General features: G+C 37.5%; 1 protein-coding gene across 3 annotated transcripts in view; it reads left to right on the plus strand.

The window, feature by feature from the left end:
- STIM1 (stromal interaction molecule 1) overlaps positions 1–18,742 on the plus strand; it is a 224,815-nt gene that overhangs the window by 147,874 nt on the left and 58,199 nt on the right. The gene's annotated exons all lie outside the window — the stretch shown is intronic.

An 18,742-nucleotide genomic window follows, 5' to 3' on the forward strand; every position in this document is an offset into this window, starting at 1 on the left:
CTGGTCTACCCTTTCTTCTGTAGCTCCCCACTTAGTCCCAGCTCTGCTGAGTCCTGGATGATTGAGTAGAAATACAGATAGACTCTCTCCTGAGTCTTCTCTTTACCAGGTTAAATAGTCCTAGCTCTTTGAAGAAGACATATTTTTTTCAGCCTCCTCCTTGGTTTCCTTTCTGTAAATACTTTTGTTAGTCTTTCTTAGATCCTAGAGTTGGATGCAGACCCCTAAGTGGTCTTATCATTACAGAGTTGAGGAGGATTGACAAGTTCTTGGTTCTGAACCCTGTGCATCTATTAGTGCATCTTATTAGACACCAATGCCTCAGCAATCACTGTACTGACCCATGTTGAACTTAATGAAAACTTCAGATCTGTGTAAAACTGCTAAACTATGACTATCATTTTTTTTTTCCTCGAGCATTTATTTCAGAGTTCTGAGTGAAAGAGCATGTCTAATAGTGTGAGACTTGACAGAGAAGGGAAAAATAGGGCTTTAGCTTCTTCTCCGTTCATATCTGTGGCGAGAGCTTCCTTTGATACTAATAGGATTGGAAGCAGTATCTTCCCAGGGTCTCTTAGGGTAAGTCCTGATGCTAAGGAGAGTTAAACATAAGTGACCATCTGGGTCCTTGGTTTCAGATGAGGAAACTTAGGCCTTCATTTATAAAGTTACTTGTTCATTGTCATTGAGTAAAGCCAGGACTTAGACCTGGGCCTTCTACTCCTTAGGCCAATGCCTTTCTATACCATCTTGGTAGAAAGCACTGGTCTGGTGACAGAGAAGAATAGTTTTGATAGGAATGAGCCAATTTCTATTTTTATTTAAATTCTTATCTGGGATTATAGAAATTTAGATCTGAAAGAGATGATCTGTAATGTAGATGGAGAATGTTATATTTGAAGCAAGAAGACCTGGATTCTAATCCTGGTTCTGGGATGGACAGGCTGATGCTTCTTGTTAACTCTTTGTTTTATTAATTTAGAAGAAGCATAAGGTATAGGAGGGAGCTTCCTGGAATTTTTAAAAGATGAGTTCTTTATGGGGGCTTTTTAAAAAATAGCTCATGAGCAACTTAGGTTGTCTACTGATGAAGATCCAGCAGTGACAAGATCTTTGGAATTATACCAGCACGGCCAGTAAAAATCTTCCATTAGTACCATTTAATTTTGGTTTTCTTTTTTTCTCTTTAATAACATGAAGACAAGGTGCCTAGTTTTTAAGAGTGGGTTTCAAAAGTAGGAACTTAGAATGAAAGATGGCAGGGAGGGCATTCCTGGCCTTTTCTAAAAGTCACATTGAAGTATCTGGGAATGGAAAGTGACCAAGAGGGCAGAAACGGAGGGACTAAATCATCATACTAGAAAACAGCTCCTGGCAATTCTCTGGCAAGAACCTTATTTCTGGACTCAGCAGCAATTTGGAACACTTCCAGTGTATTCTAAATTACAGGAAAATGGAAGACAATAAAGCACATTTTTTGTGGGGAGTGTCCCCATTACCCATGAGCAGAGAAAAACATTTCAATGCACAATGATGTAGCTCGCAGCTAAGATATAAGAAATTATATATATTATATGTACCATTTTAGGATTTGCTTTCCATGTTTTTTATACGTGGTGGTTTGACAAACTAAAAGTGAGAATCTTCTTGTGTTCTATTCTTCCCAATAATTTACTTCATTATTCAGAGTAAGGCCCCTAATCTCTTTGAAGTGTTGATTTCTAGAGTTACAAAAAGCATGTAATATTCTGGCACTGACTCAAGCTGGCTGGTCTGAGTTAGATAGATGATGTAGATATTAGCAGTGGTCATTTGTGTTCAGAACATTAGCTGGCTAATGTCAATATCATCTGTATGATTAGTGTTGTTAACATTTTCTGACTAATGTTGGGAGCCAGTATTTTCTCTGTGTTATTTAGATTTTAGCAGAAAACCCTGCTAATCTCTAGATTAGCCAGCTCTGGACTTTAGCTTGAAAACAACTCAAAACCCACTGTTACTAACATTTATATAGTGTTTAATATGTGCTAAGCACTGTTTTAAGTGTTTTGCATGTATTAACTCACTTATTCCTCACAAAAACTTCATTAAGTATAGATGCTATGATTATCTCCATTTACAGGTGAGACAAATGAGGCAAAGAGAGAGATTAAGTAAAGTAATGTAATTCTATCACTAACTACCTGAAGTTAGTGTGGACTTCACAAGTTAAGGGTACAGTCCCTAACAAGACTTCCCTCACTTCAGACACCAGCCATAGTGAGTTCAGGGTATTCCCAGGCCACCTGTACTTCTGACCAAGTGGCTACAAATTAGGGGATTCCCACGACCCCCTCAGGTTTGATAATTCACTAGAACTGCTCACAGAACTCAGGAAGGTTCTATACTTATGATTACAGTTTTATCATGAAGGATACAAATCAGGACCTGCCAAAAGAAGAGACCCATAGGATGAGATCTGGGAGGGTCCCAAATGTGGCACTTTTGTATCACTCTCCCAGCACATCAATGTGTTTTCCAGCAGGAAACTCAACCAAACTGTGGTGTCCCGTGTTTTTATTAGGGTTTCATTACATAGGCATGACTGATTAAATTATTGGCCATGTGATTGACCTTAATCTCCAGCTCCCTTTTCCTTCCAGGTGGTTGGATTGGTATCACCTAGCTCAAAGTCCCAACCCTCTAATCACATGGTTGACTTTTCTGGTAACCTGTGTCATCTCATTAGCATAAACTCAGATGTGATCCATGAGGCCCACCATGAATAAAGACACTCCTGTCACTGGAAAAATTCCAACAGTTTAGTGGTTACCTCCCATGAACTGAGGACAAAGACTAGCTAAATTCTTTATTATGCAACATTAAGTAATTAAGTAAGGAAGAACTGAACAAGCAGGGTTGAGGAAGGACTAAGAACAAGCGCAACTCCAGGGATCCCAGCAGCAGAGACTAGGGGATTGGTTTTTCTAATTGGCTGCTCTCAGATGACTCAGCTTCATTCATTTTTTCATCCCCAAGTGTCTTTGCTCAAGAGTCAGATGTAACAGAGGAAGAATCAGATTTCCATATAGGGTGGTGAGAGTGAAAGGGTGTGTGTGTGTGTGTGTGGAGTAGGGGTTTGGGGAGTGCTACAATTTCTAGTCCAGGACCATATGAGGTGAGATGGTGGTGGCGGTAGTTCTTCAAAGGAAGGATGCTGGGTAGATTTTGTAGAATCTTTGAGAAGTTGAATTGTTGTTTACATCTTTGAGCCATTGGAAACAGTAACAGTGTCCTTAGTAGTGAGGGGTGGTAGGAGGCAGTGACCTAGGGGAATTCTCCTGTAAGGCATGGCTTTCATTTCTTCTAAACAAAGTACATATTTATTGTTTCTCTTCCCGTTTCCTGGACACTAGATAAATAATGCTATCTGCCAAACAAAGTACATTTCTTAAGTAATTATTTCTGTAGAGCTAAGGCTAGGTCTCAAAGACCCCTTGAGCCCGTTGTTCAGACTGGGTCACAAACCCTTCACACGCAGGTCTATGAGCTAGGTAATAGGAAAAGGTCCTTGGAGCTCTGGGTGAAGAAATAATAGGCTTTATTCAGAGCTAGGCGCAGTCAACCTAATATGGCTTCCTGGAGCGTCCTCTAGAAGCTTCATGCATCTGTGAGTTAGTCCTTTTTACTAAAGTCCATAATCCAGAAAAAAAAAACAAAACCCAGATGCACATGCACAATCACATTAGACAATGACAAGGAACACTTGTGCGTATGTACATACCCACCTCAGATGCTTGGGAAGACTCTGAACATCCAAGGGGCCCTGACTATTTTCCTTATATTTTCCCAACAATTTCTTTCCCCATTTTAATCAATTAAAGACATCTAACTATGAATCTTTGATTCTAAGTAATATGATTTGATTCCAGCTAAAAGCAAAAGAACCTGGTGTTCTAGAATGCCTATGGCCTTTGTCAGTAGAAAATGTTTATTTTCTGCTAGGCTTTTGGAAACTATGAAATAGGCTCACTCATCACCATTCCTGTCTGTGATACTCTTTGGAAGACAGGATTTTTCTGCAGGAGGCAGTGGAGTAGTACTGGAGAACCAGGAGGCTTTTAGAGAGAAAGCCCAGCAGAACTGGCCTCTCTGTGTTGGCACAATGCTAGGAGACCAGATAGCATCAGATTTTAGTCTAAATTATATCAAAAGTCAGATCAACATGAAAGAGCTGGCATCCCCTTTTTGCTTTCACATAAACCCAGTGGGAGATATGTTTCTTCTTTTCTTTTAGCCATTTTAAAATTACTTTGCTAAATGAATCTGCAAGTCATTTAGTTAAAAACCTCAGACATAAGTTGTTTGCTGCTACATTCTTTTGGGAGAAAGATACAATTGGCTTTTTACGTCCCTTAAATTCTTTCAGATATTTTTTTTTCTGATAATAAAAACAACTAGCATCTATGCGGTGATTTAATATTTATCACAGTCATTTTTAAATTTATTTCAAGTAGACACTTGAGGATAAAAGTCTTACTTGTATCCCCATTTAATAAATGAGGAAAGTGTCTCTTACTTATTTTTGTTATCAAGTCTTGAGGATTCTACCTCTTCAGTATGTCTTATGAGCATCTAATATAATACTGTCTTAGCTTATTTTTCATCATCTTTTAAAAAAGAGACTTATTGAGGTGAAATTGACATATAGAAAAGTGTAAATATTTAAAGTTTACTTTTTAAAGTTTTGACACATGTATACAATTGTGAAACCATTACCACATTAAAGATAGTGACTTATATTAATCACCCCTGAAAGTTTTTTTTACTGCCCTTTGTAATCTCTGTCCACCATCAGACCACTAATCTGCCTTCTGCCACAGAGTACTTTGCATTTTCTAGAATTTTATATAAATGGAATCATATAATACTCATATATACTCTCTTTGTGTATACTTCACTCAGTGTAATTATTTTGATATTTGTTCATGTTTTGCATGTGTAAATAGTTCACTCCTTTTTATTGCTGAGTAGTATTCCATTGTAGAGATATACCACAATTTATCCTTTCACTGGTTGGTAGACACTTGAGCTCCTTCCAGTTTTTGGCTATTACAAATAAAGCTTCTATGAACATTCGACATACACATCTTTGAATAGACATACATTTTCTTTTCTCCTTAGGTAAATACCTAGGAGTAGAATGACTCGATCCTATGATAGATATACATTTTTAAGAAACTGTCAAACTGTTTTCTAAAGTAGTTGTACCATTTTATATTCTCACCAGTGATGTATGAAACTTTCAGTTTCTTCTCCATCCTTGCCGACACTTGATATGGTCAGTATTTTAATTTTAGTCATTCTGATATTGTAGTGTTATCCTGTGGTTTTATTTTGCATTTGCCTAATGATTAATAGTGTTGGGCATCTTTTTGTGGACATAAGTTGCCATTCATGTATCTTGGTGGAGTATCTGTTAAATCTTTTGCCTGTTTTTTTTTTTTTAATTGGGTTTGGTTTTTTAATTGACTTTTGAGAATTCATTATATATTCTGGATGTAAGTCCTTTATCAGATACATGCTTTGCAAAAATTTTCTTCCAGTCTGTGGCTTGTCTTATCATTCTTTTAACAGTGTCTTTTGAAGAGCATAAAGTCTTAATTTTTGTTTTTCTAATTTTATTTTGTCGATATACAATATGGTTGATTATTGTGACCCATTACCGAAACCTCCCTCCCCCCTCCCTCTCCTCCCTCCCACCCAACAATGTCCTTTCTGTTTGCTTGTCGTATCAACTTCAAGGAACTGTAGTTGTTATGTCTTCTCCCTGCCCCCCCCCTCGGTTTGTGTGTGTGTGTGTGTGTGTGTGTGTGTGTGTGTGAATTTATTTATTTATATTTAGCTCCCACCAGTAAGTGAGAACGTGTGGTATTTCTCTTTCTGTGCCTGACTTGTTTCACTTAATATAATTCTCTCAAGGTCCATCCATGTTGTTGCAAATGGCAGTATTTCATTCGTTTTTATAGCTGAGTAGTATTCCATTGTGTAGATGTACCACATTTTCCGTATCCACTCATCTGATGATGGACATTTGGGCTGGTTCCAACTCTTGGCTATTGTAAAGAGTGCTGCGATGAACACTGGGGAACAGGTATACCTTCGACTTGATGATTTCCATTCCTCTGGGTATATTCCCAGCAATGGGATAGCTGGGTCGTATGGGAGATCTATCTGCAATTGTTTGAGGAACCTCCATACCATTTTCCATAGAGGCTGCACCATTTTGCAGTCCCACCAACAATGTATGAGAGTTCCTTTTTCTCTGCAACCTCGCCAGCATTTATCGTTCAGGGTCTTTTGGATTTTAGCCATCCTAACTGGGGTTAGATGGTATCTCAGTGTAGTTTTGATTTGCATTACCAGGGTGCTGAGTGAATGTTGAGCATTTTTTCATATGTCTGTTGGCCATTTGTATATCTTCCTTAGAGAAATGCCTAGTTAGCTCTTTTGCCCATTTTTTAATTGGGTTGCTTGTTTTTTTCTTGTAAAGTTGTTTGAGTTCGTTGTATATTCTGGATAATAATCCTTTGTTGGATGAATATTTTGCAAATATTTTCTCCCACTCTGTTGGTTGTCTTTTAACTCTGTTAATTGTTTCTTTTGCTGTGCAGAAGCTCTTTAGTTTGATATAATCCCATTTGTTTATTTTTCCTTTGGTTGCCCGTGCTTTTGGGGTCATATTCATGAAGTCTGTGTCCAGTCCTATTTCCTGAACTGTTTCTCCTATGTTTTCTTTAAGAAGTTTTATTGTATCAGGGTGTATATTTAATTCTTTAATCCATTTTGAGTTGACTTTAGTGTATGGTGAAAGGTGTGGGTCTAGTTTCATTCTCCTGCATATTGATATCCAGTTCTCCCAGCACCATTTGCTAAAGAGGCAGTCTCTTCACCATTGTAAAGGCTTGGTGCCTTTGTCAAAGATCAGATGGCTGTAGGTGTGTGGGTTGATTTCTGGATTCTCTATTCTATTCCATTGATCAGTGTGTCTGTTTTTATGACAGTACCATACTGTTTTGGCTATTATAGCTTTGTAGTATAGTTTAAAGTCAGGTAGCATTATGCCTCCAGCTTTATTTTTTTTGCTCAGCGTTGCTTTGGCCCTGCGTGGTCTTTTGTTATTCCATATAAATGTCTGGATAGTTCTTTCCATTTCTGAGAAAAATGTCATTGGAATTTGGATGGGGATTGCATTGAATTTGTATATCACTTTGGGTTGTATGGACATTTTCACTATGTTGATTCTTCCAATCCAAGAGCCATGGGATATCTTTCCATCTTCTTGTATCCTCTCTAATTTCTCTCACCAGTGGTTTGTAGTTCTCATCATAGAGATTTTTCACATCCTTGGTTAACTCTATTCCTAAGTATTTTATTTTTATGGTGGCTATTGTAAATGGGCAGGCTTTCTTGATTTCTCGTTCTGTATGTTCACTATTGGAGAATAGAAATGCTACTGATTTTTGTGTGTTGGCTTTGTATCCTGCTACTGTGCGAAATAATTTATCAACTCCAAGAGTTTTTTTGTAGAGGCTTTAGGCTGTTTGATATATAGGATCATGTCATCTGCAAACAGGGACAGTTTGACTTCATCTTTTCCAATCTGGATGCCCTTTATTTCCTTCTCTTCTCTGATTGCTCTGGCTAGTACTTCCAACACTATGTTGAATAGGCATGGTGAGAGTGGGCATCCTTGTCTAGTTCCTGTTCTTAAAGGAAAAGCTTTCAGCTTTTCCCCATTCAGGATGATATTGGCAGTAGGTTTATCATATATGGCTTTAATTATGTTGAGATACTTTCCATCTATACCTAACTTATAGAGGGTCTTTGTCACGAATGAGTATTGAATTTTATCAAATGCTTTTTCAGCATCTATAGAGATGATCATATGGTCCTTGTGTTTGAGTTTATTGATATGGTGTATCACATTTATTGATTTGCGTATGTTGAACCAACCTTGCATCCCTGGGATGAATCCCACATGATCGTGGTGAATAATTTTACGTATGTGTTGCTGTATTCTGTTTGCTAGTATTTTAGTGAGGATTTTTGCATCTATATTCATCAAGGATATCGGCCTTTAGTTTTCTTTTTTGGTTATATCTTTACCTGGTTTTGGTATCAGGATGATGTTTGCTTCATAGAATGAGTTTGGGAGATTTGCCTCTGTTTCAATCATTTGGAATAGTTTGTCAAGAATCGGTGTCAATTCCTCTTTGAATGTTTGGTAAAATTCTGCTGTGAATCCATCTGGTCCTGGGCTTTTCTTTTTTGGGAGCCTTCTGATAACAGCTTCAATCTCCTTTATTGTTATTGTTCTGTTGAGATTTTCTATGTCTTCATGGCTCAGTTTTGGGAGCTTGTGTGTGTCCAGAAATTTATCCATTTCCTCCAGATTTTCAAATTTGTTGGCGTATAGTTGTTTATAGTAGTCTTGAATGATTCCTTGTATTTCAGATGAATCAGTTGTAATATCGCCTTTTCAATTTCTAATTTTTGTTATTTGAATCTTCTCTCTTCTTTTTCTTGTTAGCCATGCTAATGGTTTGTCAATTTTATTTATCTTTTCAAAAAACCAACTTTTTGATTCGTTGATCTTTTGAATTGTTTTTTGGATTTCAATTTCATTCAGTTCTGCTCTGATCTTAATGATTCCTTTCCGTCAGCTAACTTTAGGTTTGGATCGTTCTTGTTTTTCTAGTTCTTTAAGGTGAAGTGTTAGGTTGTTCACTTGCCATCTTTCCATTCTTCTGAGGTGAGCATTTAATGCAATAAATTTCCCCCTTAATACTGCTTTTGCAGTATCCCACAGGTTTTGGTATGATGTATCATTATTTTCATTAGTTTCAATAAATTTTTTGATTTCCTGCTTGATTTCTTCTTGGACCCATATGTCTTTAAGTAGAATGCTGTTTAATTTCCATGTGTTTGTATAGTTTCCAGAGTTTTGTTTGTTATTAATTTCTAGTTTTAATCCATTGTGGTCTGAGAAAATACATGGGATAATTCCAATTTTTTTGAATTTATTGAGACTTGATTTGTGACCTAATATGTGATCTATCCTGGAGAATGATCCATGTGCTGATGAGAAGAATGAATATTCTGAGGTTGCTGGATGGAATGTTCTGTAGATATCTGCCAAGTCCAATTGGTCTAGAGTATTGTTTAGATCTTGTGTTTCTCTCCTGATTCTTTGCCTCGATGATCTGTCCAATATTGACAGTGGGGTGTTCAGGTCCCCTGCTATTATGGTATTAGTGTCTATTCGCTTCTTTAGGTCTAATAGAGTTTGTTTTATAAATCTGGCTGCTCCAACATTGGATGCATACATATTTATGATTGTTATGTCTGGATCAGTCCTTTTATCATTAAGTAATGTCCCTCATTGTCTCTTTTTATGGTTTTTAGTTTAAAGTCTATTTTGTCAGATATAAGAATAGCTACTCCAGCTCGTTTTTCTTTTCTGTTTGCATGGTAAATCTTTTTCCATCCTTTCACTCTTCGTCTGTGTGAATCTATGGGTGAGGTGGGTGTCTTGAAGGCAGCATATAGTTGGGTCCTCCTTTTTGATCCAGTCAGGCAGTGTGTGTCTTTTGATTGAGGAATTTAAGCCTTTTACATTAAGAGTTGTTATTGAAAGGTGTTGATTTATTCCTAGCATTTTATTGGTTGTTTGGTTGTCTTAGCTGTCTTTTGTTCCTTGCTTTCTGATTTACTGTTTGTTTTCTGTGTTTGTTGGTTCCTTAGGTTGTAGATAGCGTTTTTGTTTGTTTTCTCTTCGTGAATGCCATTTTTATTCTACTAGTGGGTTTTGATTTTTCTTGGGTTTTTATGGCAGTGGTAGTTATTTTTCAGGAACCAAACCCAGTACTCCCTTGAGGATTTCTTGTAAGGGCGGACATGTGGTGGTGAACTCCCGCAGTTTTTGTTTGTCTGTAAAATATACTATTTGCCCTTCATTTTGGAAGGATAGCCTTGCAGGGTAGAGTATTCTTGGCTGGCAATCTCTGTCTTTTATTATTTTGAATATATCATCCCATTCCTTTCTGGCTTTTAGGGTTTTTGATGAAAAGTCTGATGTTAGCCTGATTGGGGCTCCCTTATAGGCGATTTGACGCTTCTCTCTTGCAGCTTTTAAGATTCTCTCTTTGTCTCTGAGTTTTGCCAATTTGACTATAACATGTCTTGGAGAAGACCTTTTTGGGTTGAATACGTTTGGAGATCGTTGAGCTTCCTGGATCTGAAGATCTGTGATTTTTCCTATACCTGGGAAGTTTTCTGCCACTCTTTTGTTGAATATGTTTTCAATGCAATCTCCTTTTTCCTCCCCTTCTGGGATATCCATGACTCGGATATTTGAGTGCTTAAGGTTGTCTGATATCTCTCAGATTTTCTTCAATGCCTTTGATTCTTTTTTCTTTTTTTTTGTCTGCTTGTGTTATTTCAAACAGCTCATCTTCAAATTCATAGGTTCTCTCTTCAACTTCCGCAAGCCTGCTGGTTAAACTCTCCATTGTGTTTTTTAGTTCGCTGAATAACTTCTTCAGTTCAGCAATTTCTGCTACATTTTTTTTTCAGGGCATTGATTTCCTTGTACATTTCCTCTTTCAGGTCCTGTATACTTTTCCTCGTTTCATCATGATGTCTAGCTGAGTTTTCTTGTGTCTCATTCAGTTTCCTTAGAATTATCATTCGAAATTCCTTGTCAGTCATTTCAAGGGCCTCTTGTTCTATGGGATCCAGAGCTTGAGAGTTATTATCCTTTGGTGGTATATTTTCTTGATTTTTCGTATTTCTCATATCTTTTCTTTGATATTTATTCATTGTGGCAGGGGGATTCACAGTCCACAGGTTTGACAGTATTGACTAACTAATATGTTGCTGTGGTTGCCAATTTGTTATGGCTACCTCAGTGACTGCTCAGTTCGCCACTAGTGCCTTGCGTGTGTGGTTGCCTAGGGTCTTGAGCCTCTCTGGGGAGCCACCTCTCTGGTCACCTTGGATTCTGTCGGGCTGCTGGATCACGGGGCGGTACCACAGGGTCTGTGGTCTCTGCCGTGCTTCCACCTCCTTTGCTGGACTTCTCCCTCTTCCGTGCACTCTGGCCCGGGCTGCTGGGATGCGCTGAGGCACTTCAGAGCCTGTCGTCTCTGCAGAGCTTCCCCTTCCCCTGCAGGATGTCTCCCTCCTCTGTGCGCGCTAGGCTGGGCTTGGGATGGAGCTGGGTGGCGGCAGTGAAGCCTACCTGCTGCTGGATCTTGCAGTGGCGGTTCCCCCACAGGGTGTGTGTACTGTACGGAGTTTCTAACTCCCTCGCTGGACGTCTCTGTGCTCTGTACGCAGTGGGCTGGGCTGCTGGATTGCACGGCAGCAGTGTGGTCCCCAAGGAGTTCCCACCTACCCTGCCGGACGTCTCCCTTCTCCGAGTGCACTAGGCCGGGCTGGGAATGGAGCCGGGTGCCTGCGGTGAAGCCTACCTGCTGGATCACGCAGTGGCGGCCCCACAGGTTGTGTGGTTTCTGCGGAGCCTCCGCCTCCCTTGCCGGACGTCTCCCTGCTCTGTGCACACTGGGCTGGGCTTGGAATGGAGCCGGGTGGCAGCGGTGAAGCCTATCTGCCGGATCGTGCGACGGCGGTCCCGCAGGGCATGTGGTCTCCGCGGAGCTTCTGCCTCCCCCACAGGACATCTCCCTGTTCCATATGCACTTGATGTTATGTTTTTATAGTTTAAATCGGTTGATTTGTGGAAGAGAGTGATGCTAGGGACCGTCTATTCCGCCATCTTGACCTGAAGTCCATGTACAAGAGCTCCCAATAATATTTCAGCTGACTTCTCATCAGAAATCTTGGAGGCCAAAAGGCAGTGGGTTGATATATTCAAAGTGCTGTCAGTACCTGGTTCTCGATCTGGAAGATAACTTGGCCTTCACCACCTTCACCAGTGGCACGGTCAGGATCTGGGACAGTTTCTGAGGCTGGGAATTCCAAAGTCCATCTGGTGGTGGCAACAGTGACCCAGAGGTCTCACATTGCAAGACGGTGGAAGCACAGAGAGCAGAGAAAGTCATAAAGTTTTAATTTTGATGAAGTCTGATTTACCAATTTGTTCTTTTATGGATCATGCTTTTGGTATAGTATCTAAGAAACCTTTGCTTGACTCAAAGTCACACAAAGATTTTCTTCTAAGTTTCCTTCTGAAAGTTTTGTAGTTTTACATTTTACGTCTAGGTCTATGATCTGTTTTGTGTTAGTTTTTGTCTATGGGAAGTGTGGGTTTATTTTTGGTCTCTCTATTCTGATCTACTGTTCTATTTGTCTGTCATTACACCAATACCATGCTGTTTGACTACTGTTGGCTAATATACCCTCTGCCAGAAAAGTAAAATGGCGTTAAAGACTGAGATACACAAAATGGCACCTGAGAAAATTTCCCAGAAAACCTTCACCCAGAAAAATCCTCTAGCTGCGATGTCACCTTCCTGTGTGTTCAATTTGGCTGCCTATGAGAAAGTCCCACCTCAGCTTAAACCCTGCTTGTTTCCCTCTCCTTCCTTCTTAGCCAATAGGAAGAGTCCAGCTCAGCCTAACTGGATATAAAAGGCCCAACCCGACTCTCCCTGCTGCTGCTCCCACTTTCGAGAGGGCAGCCCGCTTGTTCATTTTGCCTGCCTAATACACTTTGGTTGAGTCCCTGTCTCCTGGTATGTCTTATTTTGCGCTCAGGCTGGGGTTTTTCCTTTCAACTACCATAAACGTAAAATAATTCTTTCAGTCAGGGAGTATTGGCCCTCCAACTTTGTTTTTCTTTTTCAAAGTTATTTTGGCTGTTTTTGGTCCTTGAATCAGCTTGTCAGTTTCTCCAAAAATCCTGCTAGAATTTTGAATAGGATTGCATTTAATTTATAGATCAGTCTGAGAGAACTGACATCTTAATCATATTGATGTTTTCTTAACCATGAAAAAATTACATCTCTCCATTTATTTAGGAGATATACTTTCTCTCAGTAATATGGAGTTTTCAGTGTCCAGATCTTTCATATCTTTTGTCAGATTTATCTCTATTTCATAATTTTTGATGCTATTGTAAAAGGTATTTTTAAAAATTGCAGTAGAATACACATAACATAAAAATCTCCATGTAAATAGGGGAAACACTCCAGGAAGTAGGATTGGGTACAGACTTTATGAATATGACCCCAAAAGCATAGACAACCAAAGGATAAATAAATACATGGGATTATATCAAACTAAAAAGCTTCTGCACAGCAAAAGAAACAATTAACAGAGGAAAAAGACAACCAACAGAGTGGGAGAAAATATTTGCAAAATATATATCTGACAAAGGATTAATATCCAGAGTATACAAGGAACTCAAACAACTTAACAACAAAAAAACAAGTAACCCAATTAAAAAATGAGCCAAGGAACTGAATAGGCATTTCTCAAAGGAACATCTATGAATGGCCAACAGACACATGAAAAAATGCTCAACATCACTCAGCATGCGTGAAATGCAAATCAAAACCACACTGAGATACCATCTTACTCCAGTTAGGATGGCTAATATTCAAAAGACTGTGAATGATAAATGCTGGCAAGGTTGCAGAGAAAATGGAATCCTCCTACCCTGTTGGTGGGAGTGCAACATGGTGCAGCATTTATGGAAAATGGTTTGGAGGTCCCTCAAACAATTGCAGATAGATCTACCATATGACCCAGCTATCCCTCTGTTGGGAATATTCCCAGAGGAATGGAAATCATCATGTTGAAGGGATACCTGTACTCCCATGTTTATTGCAGTGCTATTTACAGTAGCCAAGAGTTGGGACCAGCCTAAATGCCCATCATATGGTATATCTACACAATGGAATACTACTCCGCTATAAAAAAAATGAAATACTAGCATTCGCAGCAACATGGGTGGACTTAGAGAAAATTATGTTAAGTGAAATAAGCCTGGCACAGAAAGAGAAATACGCCATGTTTTCATTTATTTGTTGGAGCTAATAAAAATAAATAAATATACAAACAAATAAACGGGGGGGGGGGAGAAGAAGACAGAACAATTACAACAATTCCTTGAAATTGTTAAGACAAGTGAACAGATATGATTGATATGATGTTGATGGAGGGGAGAAAGAATGGGTAAAGGAAAACGAAAATCAACTACATTGTATACTGATAAATTAAAAAAATTTTTCCATGTAAAGTCTGACCACTTAGCTCACTTGGAAGAGCATGGTGCTGATAATGCTAAGGTCAAGGGTTCAGATCCCCATACCAGCTAACTGCAAAAAGAAAAAAAACCATGTAAATGGTATTTAGAAAAACTAATTCCTGACTGTTGCTTACATACAGAAATATAATTGATTTTTATATATTGATCTTATTTCATGAGATTTTCTCTTTAGATAGTCATGTCTGCTAATAACGTTTTACTTGTTTTTCAATCTGATGCCTTTTATGTCTTTTTCTTGCCTGATTGTTGTGGATAGTGTCTCCAGTTCAGTGTTGAAGAGAAGTGGTAAGAGCAGACATGCATGTCTTGTTTCTGATGTTAGAGGGAAAGCATTCAGTCTTTCACCATTAAATATGATGTTGGCTGTGGGTTTCTCAGAAAAGCCTTTTCTAAGGTTGAGGAAGCTCCTTTCTATTTCTAGTTTACTGAGACCTTTTATCAGGAGTGAATGCTGGATTTTATCAAATGAGCTTTCTGTGTCTATTGAGATGATTACATTCTTTTTAAATTTCAGTTTATTAATTTGGAAAACTACAGTGATTGATTTTTGAATTTTAAATCAATCCTGCATTGTTGGGGTACACTCCCCTCAGTCATGATATATTATCCTTTTACTATATGAGGGTATTTCTAAAAGTTTATGGAAATATTCATATTATCTTTTAATTCTATTTTTCCAAGAGCTTTTTGAAATATCCTTGTACTGTTGGATTAGATTTGCTAAAGTTTTGTTTCAGATTTATGTGTCTTTCTTCATGAAGGATATTGGTTTGAAGTTTTCTTTTCTTGTAATGTCTATTTTTGGTGTTAAGGTAATGTTGTTCTCATAGAATGAATTGTAAAGAATTTCTCTTTGGTTTTTTGGAAGAGTTCATGTAGAATTGGTATTTTTTTTCTTAAATATTTGGTAGAATTCAGTAGTTAAGCTGTCTGAGCATGGAGTTCTCTTTGTGGGAAGGATTTTTTTTAACTACAGTGTTGATTTCTTTAAAGGTATAATAAGGCTGCTATTTACTTCTTGAGTGAGCTTTGGTAGTTTGTATCTTTCAGGGAATTTGTACATTTCACCTAAGTTGTCAAATTTACTGGCATACATTGTTCATAAAATTCCTTCGTTATCATTGTAATATCTGTCAGATCTATAATAATGTCTCATTCCTGATCTTGATAATTTGTGTCTTCTCTCTCTCTCTTTTTTTACTGATCAGTCTTGTTAGATGTTTATTAATTGTACTTATCTTCTGAAAGAACCAGTGTTTGGTTTCATTAATTTTTATCTGTTGTCTGTTTCATGGATTTCTGCATTGGTGTTTATTATTTTCTTTCTTCTGCTACTTTGGATTTAATTTGCTTTTCCTTTTTAGTTTGTTAAGGCAAAAGCTAAGTTCATTGATTTGAGACCTTTCTTCTTTTCTAATACAGGCATTAGTGCTATAAATTTCCCTTAACTGCTATTTTAACAGCATTTCCTAAATTCTGGTGTATTGTGGTTTTTTCTTTTTTCCAACTGATTTATTGGTAGTATAAATAGAGTAAAAATAGCTAAAATGGAAACATAACTAATGGCAAATGCTTATTCTCTTGTTACTTTTTCTTCTGATACACTCTTCAATAACTTAGTATCCCTTAATAATGTGTTAGAATTTGAGGGATTCTTTTTGCCCTGGATATGCATGTCTTTGAAACATGAGTTATTTAGAAACAAGTTGTTGTTGTTGTTGTTGTTGTTGTTGTTGTTATTATTATTATTATTATTATTATTATTATTATTATTATTATTATTTGGTGGCTGGCCAGTATGGGGATCTGAACCCTTGACGTTGGTGTTACAAAGCTGTTCTCTAACCAACTGAAGCAAATTATTTAGTTTCTAAGTATTTTGGGATTTTCCAGAGATTTTTCTGTTGATTTTTAATTTAATTCCTTTGTGGTCTGAGACCATACTTTGTATGACTTGAATTATTTAAAAGTTTTAAAGACTTTTTTCTTTTATGTCCCAGGACATGTCTACATTGGTAAATGTTCCATGTGCACTTGTACATGGTTGCAAGTGTTATGTTGGGTGGAGTGTTCTATGTCAGTTAGGTCATGTTGGTTGATGGTGTTATTCAAGTCTACTATACCTTTGTTGATATTCTGCCTACTTGTTCTATCAGCTATCAGAGAGGGGTATTTAAATTTCCAAGTATAACTGTGGATTTGCCTATTTCTTCTTACAGTTTTTGCTTTGTGTATTTTGAGGCTCTGTTACTGTATGCATAAAGCTTTAGGATTATTATCTCTTCTGGATTAACTGACCCCTTCATCAGGATGAAATGAGCTTCTTTATCCTTGGTTAGTATTCTTTCCTTTGAAATCTACTTTGATAAAAATACAGTTTTCTTTTGACTTTTGTTAGTTTGAGATATCTTTTTTCATCTTTTTACTTTTAATCTATTTGTATTTTTATATTTAAAATGCATTTCTTATAGACAGCATATGGTTGGGTCTTATTTTTCTGCAGTCTGTCAATATGACTATTAATTGTGGTGTTTAGACAATTTACGTTTAATGTGATGATTAATATGATTAGGTTTGAGTCCATTATCTTGCTATTTGTTTTCTTTTTTTTCCCATCTGTACTTTGTTCCCCTTACTCACCTTTTCTGCCTTCTTTTGGATTGAGTATTTTTTATGATCCAATCTTATTTGTTGTCCTATTAGCTATAACTTTGTTTTGTTATTTTAGTGGTTGGTTTAGGAAATAAAATATGCATCTTTAACTTATCACAGTCTACCCTTAAGAGATATTATACCTGTCACATATAGTATAAGAACCTTATAATAGTGTGTTTCCATTTTTTCCATTTTACTCCTCTCGATCTTAGTTTCCACTCCCTGTGCCATGGCCTGGAAATTCTCTCAAGGTCATAAGCTGGGACAATTGTATGACTTGCTTTGTTTCCCATCTCTTAAGGATCACTGTCCTTTGTAGGCTTATGTCCAGTGTCTTGAAAAACATTTTTTCATATATGTTTTCTTTTGGGGGGGGAGGTTGTTTCAGGAGGGAGAGTAAATTCCATTTCTGTTACCTCATCTGCTTCAAGCTAAAGCAGAAGTTTCAGCTCAATCATCTTTTGCTTGGACTATTGTACTTCGTATTGTTTTTCTTGGCCCAGCCTAGCTCTACTGCAGCCTGCCCTTCAGTTGGTTCTAGAGAGATCTTTCTAAAATAAATATCTGACTAGGTCTCCACTTACATTTTACAATGGCTTCCCTTTTTAAAAAAAATAATGAAATAAATGTGCTAGGACACCGAATTTCTGGGTGGAAGAAATATGCTTAAATGGAACCTAGAGAAATAAAGACATTACTAAAATGTTACAAGTAAATTCCTATATAATCATATACTCATATAGTAATCATGTTATTTTGAGACAATAAATATTGGCTTTACTATTGGTCAGGTAACACTTGAGGTTGTGTAGGAGTCGCAATAAGCTTAGATCACAACTGCTGTCTCATTTGAGACTCAACAAAGTAAGGTACTGAAAATTCAGTAATTGTTGAGGAAAGAAATTATTGTAGAAAATGTCAATTTTTTATCATGTTAATCTATGAGATGTTAGTCAGATGAAATGAAATGTCCATCTGTAATCTCAAAATGAATTACCTCAGTTGGGAAAAAAGATCAATATGGATAAAGAAATAAAAATATGATGATCTTTTATATCCTGAGAGTTTCTTTATATTTTAATGCTGTAGTTTTCTGTCATTCTTTATCCACTTCTGTAGTATTGGCCACAAAAGATACTGTTTCTCTCCTATAATTTGTGTAAACATTCCGGTGTTTAAAAAAGTTTTACTGAGTACTTTCTATATACCTGACATTGTGCTAGATGAGTTTAGCATACTAGGCCCATGCTTGCTTCTCTAATCCACTTATTTTCTACCACTCCTCATCACATCTCTTCTGTCACTGCATTGATTTATCAGTAGTTCCTCAGATATGTTGTTCTCTTTCTTCCCTTTATGCTTTCACATATGTTGTTTCCTCTGTCCATCCTTCCTCCTTTGTTGAATGTGTTAAATCCTACTTGACAATTAAAACTCAATATAAGTATCCCCTTCTTTAGGAAATCTTCCCTGAAAACCACAGGTGAAATTAGATGTCTTCTTATGTGTTTCCACAGCCTCTTCTGCTTATCTCATCGTAGCACTTAGCACATTAATTGCAGTGATCTGTTCTCCTTCCTGTTTTCCTATCAGACTGCTTGAGGGTAATATCTTATATGATTCTATATGCTAACACAGCACAGGGCCTGGCCCAGAGTAGACAAAATGCAGACAAAAGTTTGTCATTGGCTGTACTGCTATGTGATCTTATACAAGTTGTTTGGCCCACTCAGCATTCCACAACTCCTAGGTTCTCTTACTACTCTGCAACTGTGTAGTCTTTCTCTGACCTGGCTCTCTGCCAGCCTT

This window comes from Cynocephalus volans, chromosome 4 (assembly GCF_027409185.1).
Source record: "Cynocephalus volans isolate mCynVol1 chromosome 4, mCynVol1.pri, whole genome shotgun sequence".
In the NCBI taxonomy this organism is placed as follows: Eukaryota; Metazoa; Chordata; class Mammalia; order Dermoptera; family Cynocephalidae; genus Cynocephalus; species Cynocephalus volans.